Below are 12,099 nucleotides of genomic sequence, written 5' to 3'. Positions count from 1 at the left end.
TTTAATTTCGGTTGGGTCTGAAAGACCCATTTCTTTAGCTTCCTGTAAAAATACAGTGGTAGCCATGGCGCTAATTTATTAAGCAAACGAAACTGAGTACTGACTGCTTCGCAAACGAATGCTAATGACACAAGTAAAGAATACAGACACAAGCTAGTGGTGACCAGTCTTATCTAGTTAACTGGAAAGGAATAAAACAAAAATGCAAATAACTGGGAAGACTCAATAATTAACACAATGGGTACGGCGGGTACCCAGGAGCGAATAAAATCGTCTGGCGTTACCAAGAATAAACTAGAGTTAAGTACTCTATTGATTAATAAAGCAAAAATTCACTTGCTAAATTAACGGTAAACACCAGTAAACTTGTGCCTATAAACTTTAATGATAAATACCTAAATATGAACGAGTGAGTATTAGCTCGTGAATAGCTTTAGAGCTAGGAGTTAATATCCTGGAATGAGGTCGCCAATTGTCACGGGGTTTTTATAATATCACGGGTTTTTAAAAATAAATGCTAAATATTATTTAATTGATAATAATATTCAATAATATTGAAGAGCAAGGACAATGATTGTCTTGCTACATCAAGCAACGATTACTTTACGCTGGCTTGCGCACGATTCTCTAAGAACGAGAATTTATAAACTTCCTCAACAGTACACAGCAGAGACTAATCACTCAATTGCTGTTTATTTGTATTGTAGCCTCTGGAGAAAGTTACTTCACCTCTGACAATAAATAACTAATACTAATAACAGTATCAGGTTCTTGCTGATGCTTAACTCCTAGGTGGCACAACGGATTTTAAGCTTATTACACAAGACTGGCCTAAGTACCAGTTATGAAAGGCAAACGTTTATGCAAGCTAGGAGCTATATGGAAAATAAGCTTAATTGTGGAGAAATGAAACAAGAGTTTACATAACATTAAGCTCAAGAAAAAGAACTGTTAAATTTATTGATTACAAAAATAAATTTAACGTTACACTTCAAATGAATTCAAATAAAGAGATCGTACTCACTCACTCACACACGAGCTCAATTCTTACGCCTAGGAAAAAAACCTTAATTAAACTCATAAGTCTAGGAAAACACAAAAAGGAAATACTGATCGATGAATGCTGTGTATCACCCAAAGCTGAACTAAGGGTGGGAGCATTGGAGAACTGTGAAGTGGAGTTTGGGTACTAGCTGACCTCTCACACTGCTGGCACAGGACCTCTCTCCGTCACAGCAAACACTCGACTGACTGAGTCGTGGGAAACAAAAGCGGAGCACTAGGCCGCATTTCTCTAACGGTCGAGGCAAGCAGGGACGAACAATAAAGAAACAATACTATCGCTCAGTAGAGCACTTAGTGACGTGCATTAAATCGGTCACTTTTGAAACATTGACGAATGTTTTGAAAAGTATACCACCGAGGTGGAGAGAGAAACGGTTAACTGAGCGATACACAGTGAGTTTTCCACTAATAGTTCGTGTTTTTCACAAAAGGGAAATGTCGCGAATTTGATTCGTGACAGTAAACAAAAGTAAAGTTATGGTGTTTGAGAGGAATGAAGTCACAGAGTGGTCAGTGAGGTTGGATGGTGAGGATATGGAGAATGTGAGTGCATTCAAGTACTTGGGTAGTAGGGATGGAACTTTGGGGGATGAAGTGCGTGAAAGGGTACAACAGGGAAGGAAGGTTGTTGGTACACTGAAAGCAGTGATGAGAAATAGGGAGGTGAGTATGGAAGTTAAGAAGTCACTGCATGACAGTATTGTGATCCCTACCCTGACGTATGGAAGCGAGGCATGGACCTTGCAAGAGGGGAACAAGTCAAGAGTGAGAGCAGTGGAAATGAGTTACTTGAGAGGAGCATGTGGAGTGACGCGGAGGGACAGGTTGACGAATGAAGAAGTGAAGGAACGCTGTGGGGTGGATGTGGATCTGGTTGAGAAGATCAGGAGAAATACACTGAGGTGGTTTGGACATGTGAAGAGAATGGAGAATGAAAGACTGACTAAGAGGGTGTATGTAGGTGAGCTGGAGGGAGGGAGAGGGAGAGGTAGACCGAGGATGAGGTGGAGGGATGGAGTTGAGAGGTATATGAGGGAGGGGGGGGTGAGTTGGGGGGAGGGTAGTCAAATGGTGGGTGACAGAGTGACTTGGAGGCGTTTTGTCTGCGGCCACCCTTTGCGGGATTAGGGCGTCGGGCTATAGATAGATAGATAGATATTTATAATAAAAAATGTAAAGCAAGAGTCTGCTTAGATTATGAGTGAATCTAAAGTTAAAATGCTACAAAGAGATCAGGTGTATGCATAAGCCGCATGTTGTCTTAACATCGAGTCGCTCATGGATGCTCAACTGTGTGGGGCTCGAACCCATCTCGCTACTGCAGGTCTAAAAGTTGTGAGGCCGTTCTGGAATTATGACATTTTTCCTTTCGGATCCACACACCCTGACCACATCTAGTGTGGGTAGTAGTGAATTTGAGGTATCCCGTCTACGATGCTTGACAGGTATGTATACAGTAAATGACAAGTTGTAATAGCACACAGATGAGGGTGTTTTAATACAGAGCTTAAACTTCTTTCAACCTATACTGCAATAGGTCGGGATATATGGATCCTAGAAGAAAAAAACGCCATATTGCATGGCGGCCACATATCTTTTAGACTTCGCACTGACGAGGTGAGTTGGAACTCCACACAGATGAAGGTGCTTTGAAGGCTCTGAAATTATGACAAAAAGTCTGATGTTGTCCAGAATCAAATGACAATTGTTTTCACTGCATCCTAAATGCAAATCAAGGGTTGGATGGTGTTTGAGTGAAGCTAATTATTAAAAAAAAAAAAAAAAATCGCGATAACGTTAAAATGGATGTTTGCGGCTTGTGGATTACATTTTTTTTTTTTTCGGCACAATACGTTATTATTTAATTTTGTTTATGATGTTTTAACTTTTTAACCATTATATTGTGTGCTGACTAGCTTTGGTATTTTGATGTTTCTTTGTGTCATAACTTCATGCTGCCTCAAACAGCATATTCTCATAACGTTTTTTGTTTAGTTTATCTTTGTGTTGTCAGAGGTATTATTTACTTTAATTGGAACATTAAAAATATAGCCTTTAAATATAGCATTAACTGCTCCCTGAACTGTGAGAGATTCTTCCAAACTGAGTAAAATCATGTGAAGAAGGTAAGAATAAACCAAGACGTTACCGATGGAAAGAGATTAAGAATGAGATCCATAATATCTGCAGTCAGTCAACTCTCATTTTTTTTTTTTTTTTGAGAAATTGCATATTCAGTCATTCTGGTAACTGAACTGTTTACATTGAACTTTCACAATAATTTTATTGTGGATTTTCCCTCACCAAATACAATGGAAGAGCATGCCCCAGATTTTGAAGGTTACCTCAGATGTAAGAAAAAAGCGTCTGTATGTATATACAAGATTTTGATATATTTATTGCTTACCACCACCATTATTACCTTCCAGTGCTCAGCTTTCTCATGGAGGCAGTTTTGTTACATCCATTCTCAGTTGGAGGATTCACAGAAGAGGTTAAGATGTCACAGATGGCACATGATGATAGTGATTTATGGTTATAGTTATGTATTTAGGAATAATTTTCTTTCATTTTCATTTACACAGCACCACCTGTTTAAGCTTTTTTACTTCGTTGGTTCACTAATTCCTGGCTGGTATCGGACAGCGCAAATCCCCAGCACAGATAAAACTTTCAAATTACATATTCAACCTACATTGCACAGTATTTGCCCTGAGCTCATTTGTGAATCAGTAAAGACTATCCAAAAATTCATATCAGGGTCTGATTTAAAGGGCTACATTCCTTCCTCATTCCCACTGAGGTCCGGACGCTAGATAAAGATCCCTGGGTGGCGGTCCTGAGCCATTTCACGGTTCCCTCCAGAATGTACCGCCTTGTTTCCAAAGAGACAAGCACGTCCCTCATATCCCACACCAGTCGACCAAGTAGTTCATGAGATATTGGAAAGCATGCACCAGTGCTTGCATAAGGGCCTAAGGTCTTCCTGGCTAAAAAACAGAGACGAATAAAGTCGGTATTTGTGAGGCACAGAGTATTCATCACTACCATTAATATTATACAGTACAGTAATGATATTAGCAATAGAGCCCAAACACCGCAAGACCACATTTCCCCCTGATTACAGTACACATGCTGACTTCTTTTACCAAAGTTCCGTTACATTATGAACAGAATCCAGAAACATTACTAATGACTGGTGGAAATCTCATACTTTTCATGCAAAAAAAGTGTTGAAGATGGATGGAAAAGGTCAAAGATGGGGTATGGGATATGGTATTTGTGGGCGTCGTAATTATATGTCTAACCTTCTCTCTCTCAAAGCAAGGACTGTGGTAATAACATATAAGACATCTGGCTCGTAGCTCGAGCGCAGAGTGGCTTTCTCAAAAAAAAAAAAGAAAGAAAGAAGGAAAGAAAAGTTGCTTCACAGACTTTAAAACGTGCATTTCAAACTGCTTGGAAGGAGGTGAAAGGGGTGCGAAGGAGAGAGTCTGGGAAGGAAGAGCGAGTAAAAGCAGAGGATGGAAGGATGTTAATTGAGATGGATGCAGTAAGAAAGAGATGGGCAGAGTATTTTGAAAGACTGCTAAATGTAAAGGAGAAAAGGGAGGCTGACATTGTGGTAGATGGAAGGGTGCAAGGAATAAATGTGTTGGGAGAGTTGAATGATTCTTTGATCACGATGGAGGAAGTGCAGGAGGCAGTAAAGGTGATGAAAACGGGGCAAGCTGCAGGTATGGATGGGTGTGTTGTGGAATGCCTGAAAGGTGGTGGAGCGACTGTAGCTGAATGGTTACTAAGATTATTGAATGTGTGTTTTGTTAGAGGTTTGGTGTCAGTTGATTGGGCAAGTACGGTACTTGTGTGATACCGTTGTATAAGGGTAAGGGTGATATGTAAGAATGTATTAGCTTTAGGGGTATAAATCTGTTGAGTGTTGTAGGTAGGGTGTATGGTAGAGTGTTAATTAGGGGAGTTAGAGAGGGTACAGATAGAATGATTGGTGATGAGCAGTGTGGATTTAGGAGATGGTGGGGGGGGGGGGAATGCATGGATCAGGTGTCTGCTGTGAGACAAATGTGTGAAAAGTGTTTAGCAAAAGGTATGGATGTGCTTTTGGCATTTATGGATTTAGAGAAAGCATATGATAGAATTGATAGGGAGGTTTTGTGGACAGTTTTGAGATTGTATGGACTAGGTGGCAGGTTATTAAAAGGAGTGAAAAGTTTTTATGTAAATAGTAGAGCGTGTGTAAGAGTGGGAAATACTGTGAGCGATTGGTTTCCTGTGAGAGTAGGGCTGCGGCAGGGATGTGTGATGTCGCCTTGGTTGTTTAATTTTTATATGGATGGTGTTGTAAGGGAGGTGAATGCAACTGTGTTAGGTGGAGGTTTGAGTCTGGTGTATGCTGACAATAGAGAGTGGAAACTGAATCAGCTGCTCTTTTTGGATGAAACTGCGAAGGTGGCTGACTCAGAGGAGAGATTGTGACGGTTGGCAAAGGAGTTTGCAAGAGTGTGTGAAAGGAGGAAAGTGAAAGTAAATGAGAATAAGAGTAAAGTGATGAAGTGTACTAGGTTGGTAGATGGTAGGAGGATGAATATAGTTTTGAATGGTGAGTTGCTTGAAGTGGTAGAGTGTTTTAATTATTTAGGGTCACATGTTGCTGTGGATGGAAGAATATATGCAGAAGTGAAGTTTAGAATGAATGAAGTAGGAAAGGTGCTGGGAGGAATGAAAAAAAGTTTTTAGATGTCGTTTGCTTAGAATGAATATAAAGAGAAGGCTGTACGAGGGTGTTGTGGTACCGACTGCATTATATGGGGCTGAAAAGTGGAATATGGATGTAACAGAGAGGAAAAGTTTGAATGTAATGGAGATGAGGTGTCTGAGGAGTATGTGTGGAGTGACGCGTATGGATCTAGTGAGAAATGAAGTGCGAAGGAGAACTGAAGTTGTGCGGGAGATGGCTGGTAGAGGTGAGCAGAGGGTGTTGCGATGGTTTGGACATATGGAGAGAAAGGATGATAAGCGTTTGGTGAAAAAGATAACTGGATAGGGTGTGACAGGTGTAAGGCTGAGAGGAAGACCACGAACAGGATGGATGGACAGTGTCAAGAGAGTGTTGGATGCAAGAGGGATGTCTGTTGAGCAAAGAAGAATGGCTGCGCATGATGGGGATGACTGGAGAGGGGATATTCTCCCGCATTTGGTCCGATCAGCTGATCAGGTCAGGTGCACGTAAGGGGATGGGTCAATTATGATGTGGCAGGGGTAAATCAGCTCTGCTGTCGGGCCCTGCTGCGGATGTTGCTGATTGCACTACGCAGTTGACCCTCGTGCAGTGTGGTGCAGTGAGGATCTGTCCCTTCTCCCCTTGGGGTTAAGATGTGAAAGACTGTGTTTGTGTGGATGAGTAAGTTGGGAGCGTGTCATCCTGTCACGTCTACCTCCCCTTCTTTGGGGGAAGCAGCTTGGGTTAGGTGTCATAATATTATAAACTATTTTTAGTGGAGTCATTGAGAGTGTGTGTGGGGATGGGAGCACAGACCCATGCAAACTGCTGCCATAGTAACTTGCTATTATTATCTGCTTGATAATACCAAAGGCATATACTGTATATCTACAGTATTTGTATCTGTATCCATCTATCTGTCCATTTATAGTATATCAGTCTATATAAACGTATTTCCCACATCACTTCTTCACTGACGAGCAGTTAGCTGTAATTTATAAGAGTCATGTGCGCTCTAACTTAGAATATTGCTCACCCATGTAGAGTTGATGTGGAGAGGTTGCAATACTGCAACTAGACAAAATTCAGAACAAAGCTGTTGGAAGTACTAATAACCCTGCTATTATATATAAACTACCTCCCCTACAAGTAAGAAGGAATGTTTGAATGATTTTGAAACTTTAAAATTATTTCCTAGGACAGGGCTATCCAACTACTCTAGGAGTAGGGCCGCATTATGAAACCCAGATTAACAAAAGGGCCATACATTATTTTACCTGTATTTTTTTCCTTCTATCTAAACGCTTAAACACAGAAAGAAACGAGAAATTCATACATTATTTGCGTTTACATTTTCAGCTAAATACATAAAAAGAAAAACGCAACACTTTCTGTTTTATGCTTGTTTATTTGTTTATTTTAATTCTTCTGAGTTGGTCAATGGGCCGAACAAAAACGATTCAAGCGCCGGATGTGGTCCGCGGGCCGCCAGTTGAATAGCCCTGTTCTAGGAGACTGAGATGCATATACAGTTGGCCATAAATCACACTGGCATGAAGTTAAAGAAACAGTGATTAATGGATAATATAATCAAGTATGGATTTTCTGGGATACTGTTCAAAAGTGAAGCTGATTCACAGTGATATATACTTAACAATTTCTTATGTGGGCATCATGTCTGTGATAAGTTTTTAAAGGAATAGGCATTTTTCCTCATTTTGTCTCAACATTTCTTGCAACACCTTTCCCTCCCAGACCTCTACACCTGACTGAAGACTTCTCCCTGAGCTTGTGGCGAAGTGGTTATTGGAAAAATGACAATGGTATTTTCGGTATAGAAACACTGTGACAACATTTGGTATGGCGTGATAAGCTAGGCTTCCCTTGACAACAGGAAGGATGTTTTTTTATTATGAACTGAACTCCCTTTCTTTTGGTCTCGGTGGAATGTGTGTTTTGGGTTTTGTATCTTATGGAGGAGGTGAGGATTTGTTTGGAGCAAAACGTGTTTTGAGTTGGGTTTCCTCTAGAGGAGTAAGTGTAAACGATTATACTAGTTTAATGTGTCTTACAAGTAATATCAGTGGGATTTCAATCATGAGCCTGATAAGAGCAATCATAGTGCAACGTCCTTGCCCATCAGCTTGGCTAAGGGTCGTACATTACACTTTGCCCTTAGACCTTGACCACCAAACGATCATTCTAAAAATCGAGTTACTTCATTCATGCCTCACCCTTAACCCTTCCGCTAAATTTGGTTCAAATGTTACTAGTATCAATCCTGTCTGAATTGACTTTGCCCAGTAATCGTGGTTTTTATCTTTCTCTGTGACATTGACTGTTTTCCAAACCGGACCCCCTTGCCCCTGCCTTACACTATATCCGTCCTCAAAGCTTGATTGAAACCGGATGAAAACTGTTTAAGCCGAACTTGCCATGTAGCCTTGGTCTGTTATGCTAAAAAATGTCGAACCCATGGCAAACTCTTAACCCTTCCACCAAGTTTGTTTAAAATATAATGAACTCTCTCTCTCTCTCTCTCTCTCTCTCTCTCTCACACACACACACACACACACACACACACACACACACACACACACGCACACAGATCAAGACAAAACACCACATTCGTTTTTCGAGTGCCGGTGTAATCAGTGTCGATAGACACTAATGAGATGGGTCGAACTCGTCCCTCGTTTTTCCCAAATACGGAAGTTTTAATTGACCCTGTGCGTCTACCCTTGATCCTCAAGCTTTTCTATACCCAATACAACCCTAAAGTATCTGAAAAATAACATTCAGGCATTTAAAAGTAATCAGTAACTCTGATTCTCTATATTCGTTCTCCTCTTTCATCAAACTGCGTAGCTCTAATTATGATACAATCGATCACCTTAGTTTCTGCATACAGGGTTTCATTCTCCACTGGTTATGGTACGAGACAGATGCTGGTTGAAAAAGACCGTTGGTCATACGTCGGGACAAGGTCAACTGTTAGAGGTTTGATCCTGCTTCTCACAAACTTGATGAAAGGATTGTAGGTCAAAGGAGAATGAAGTGATTCAGTTTTGACAACAATCAGATTGAAAGGTCGAAAGACAGTGTCAAAATCTCGATTCATAAAAAAAACAATCTTTATTCGATACGAGTCAATTTTAGTGGAAAAGTGTAAGGTAAGACAAATATGAGATAATTTTGCATCAGAACAAATCATGGGTCGAGGTCACAGGCCAAAGTCAAGTTAAACACTTCTGACTAAGTTAAACGAATTTTTTGGAAGAGTTGAGGGTCAAGCAAGGATGAAATGTTTGGTTTTGGTACAAACAGTCAGAGGTCAGGGTCACAGGCCAGGGTCAAATGCTTGGTCTTACACAGATTTTCAAAGGCGGGTGTTAAACTTAAGTGCAGACGATATTACTAATTATCGCAGAAGAGACATTTCAGACATGATGGGACTGCTCGTAGGTTACGTTTAACCTAGTCACTGCTACCACGCTCTTTTAAGTTGAATAACTAACAAAAACCATCTAATTTTCTGACAATGGCTTTTAAGAATCAGTGGGACAAGGATAAAAATTCATTTTTTACATAATGTATGAAAATTAGGGACGGGGAAAGTGCCAAAGATGCAGGAAGATGGTCGAGGTAGTGAAAGCATTTGTAAAACCATATCCACAATATTTTTATTACTATAATAAATGCCACTGTGGTGTAAACATCAGTTAAGCACAAGGTTAACTCAACAGAAAAAGATGCAGGTGTATGGTAAAACTGTTACCCAGGTATGCAATGCATAAAAGTATGGCAATAAAAAATAAAGAGGTGGGGTTAAATGTGCCTTTACTACCTCGACCATGTTCTTTCGGTGTTTGGCCCTGTGCCTATCCCAACATCTTCATACATTTTAGCCAAATGGTACTATATATTTGTATGAAGAGAAAGCCAGGGCCAGCGAAATACCGTAAGTGATGGATGTCTCAAGGACAGAACATGGGGGCATGAAACAGAAGTGATTGGATAGGATCTTATGCTGGGAGAATCAATAAGGGTAAGGTTTAAGACGGAAAACTAGTGCATTATGAAGACGAGAATCCTGCCGAATAACAAAAAAACAAAACAAAAAATTGAAAGAAGAAACTATGACAAAACAAAACAAGAAAAACTAAGAGGTAATAGATCAGATGTCCGAGATTTATTTATTTATTTTTTTTTTTTGCGTGATCAAAACGAAAATACGGAAATCTGAAGTCAAAAATAAGTAAAAGAAACCGAAAGTGGGTGAGGTCTTAAACAAAATGGTCAAGGCGAATTTGGATTGGTTGAAAGCCAAGAAAATGAAACAAGGATCCTATACTACAGACAGGACGCGGAAAGCTATATGTCTGACAGAAACTAAAGAGTACAGTGGCAGTGATACGACACTACTAGGTTCGAAGGAATACAATATGCGAAGGAGGGATAGGGAGTGAAAAATTGGAGGAATTGTGATGATTATGGTTGACATGGAAATAAAAGTGAGAAGGATAATTCTTGAAAATGCTGAATAAAAGACTTGAGGTTAGAATACCTGATCATGCTGGAAAACTGTAGGTAGCTGAGTCTCCGCTACTTAAAGCACAGAAAGGGAAGGAATACAACCAGCTGATTGAAAAAATACTTGGATGTGCTAATGACGCTGTTCCCGTGGCTGGTTAGGCTGGTGTTGATTGGTCCCACATTAATGACTTAATACTACTGTAGCTGGTATGGATTTATTCATACCGAGTCAACAATTCACTAAAAGATCGGCCTCTCCAAAATGGTTTGATAGCAGCTGTGTCAGAGCAACGGCCCAAAAATCATTAACATGTAACCCTTACTTAAAAAAATATCTATTTCACTCTGTCAGCTGTTATGGGGGTGTATAGTACGGAGCACTCTTAACCCTTCATTAATCACCAAAAGGGATAAGGTAAAGCTTGCAAGAAAACTAACTTAACTTCACTGTACACTATAACATACACAACCAAAGAAGAACCAGGGTTCGTTTTACAAAAGGAGGATTCATATAGGCCTCAGAATACAAATATAAAACAAGTTATTTCTTACCTAACCAGAATACTCTCAGTGCAGGCTAAGTACTCACAAAGCTTGAGGAAACGCGGAGACTTCGAAAGTTAAATCCAGATATAATTCACACACTAGTGTAAATGGAGGAGTGAACCAAAAATGGGAAATGGTGCACAAACAGTGCGTTTTGTAATTAAAGTCATGTATTGATTAGTGTTGGGGAAATGTGCAACACGATGTGACAAAAGTGTACTGTGACAGTAAATGTGAACGAATATGTACAAATGACAAAATGTGTGTACAAAAAGGTGTGCACAAAATGAGACTAAATGTGTCTCTTCACATTTTCCCCAACCTTATAAAGCAGACTTACTCCACCTTTCTCAGCTAATTAACCACTAGGCTGTCTTAAAAATTATCTCTGTCCATACAGAAACAATAGAGGCACCTGCTACCAATAAGGGCCTCATACACTCCATACAGAACCAATTGCGTGCCATCAAGAACGTGACGAAAGTGCCATTCAGGCTTCTAATTGGCAAACATCCCTACTTTGCTCCCACATCATGTCACACCCAGTATTTCAAGGACAAGAGGAATTTTCTGCATAATTTGTGAGAAAAACATCTGCTGTGTTATCAGTCCAGAAGGCAAAGTTGACGCTGGGTAAATATGCTGGGTAAATACACGTGGGGACTAGGGTTACCCCTTACAGCCCGCAAAACTGTTAAGGAAAAGATTTACAGTTCTTAACGGCTCTCCTGTCTCCTTACGTTATCACTTTTATATTTCACCCATTCGGTACTGGGGTTAACTACGCCAGTACTCGTAACACCTCCCTTCCTGAGAGAAGAAATTTCCAAGGGGAAATTTCTGGATACCGTACAATCTAAGTTCTGGACAGGTAATCTGCTAAAACATTATTAACACCTTTTACATGTCTTACATCAAGGGAGTATTCTTGCAAAAATAGGGCCCAGCGGGTCAATTTAAGATTTTTGTCCTTAAATCGGGACAAAAATTTCAGAGGGTGGTGATCATCACCTGACCTTGGACCAACATACAGAGAAGTGTTGAAGGGCAAGTATGAGTGCAAGGAGTTCTTTCTTAATAACTGAATAATTTCTCTGGGCCTTGAAGTTTTTGCTAAAATAGCACACAGGCATGTCAAAGCCTTGATCATTATCGTGAAGCAAAACTGCTTTGGCCCCTAGGTCACTTACATCAACAGCTGATCTAAAGAGTTT

The sequence above is a fragment of the Coenobita brevimanus genome, chromosome 73, assembly GCF_032717465.1.
Source record: "Coenobita brevimanus isolate Jiangsu-jjx chromosome 73, ASM3271746v2, whole genome shotgun sequence".
NCBI classification, from domain to species: Eukaryota; Metazoa; Arthropoda; class Malacostraca; order Decapoda; family Coenobitidae; genus Coenobita; species Coenobita brevimanus.
This window is presented reverse-complemented; position numbering follows the sequence as displayed.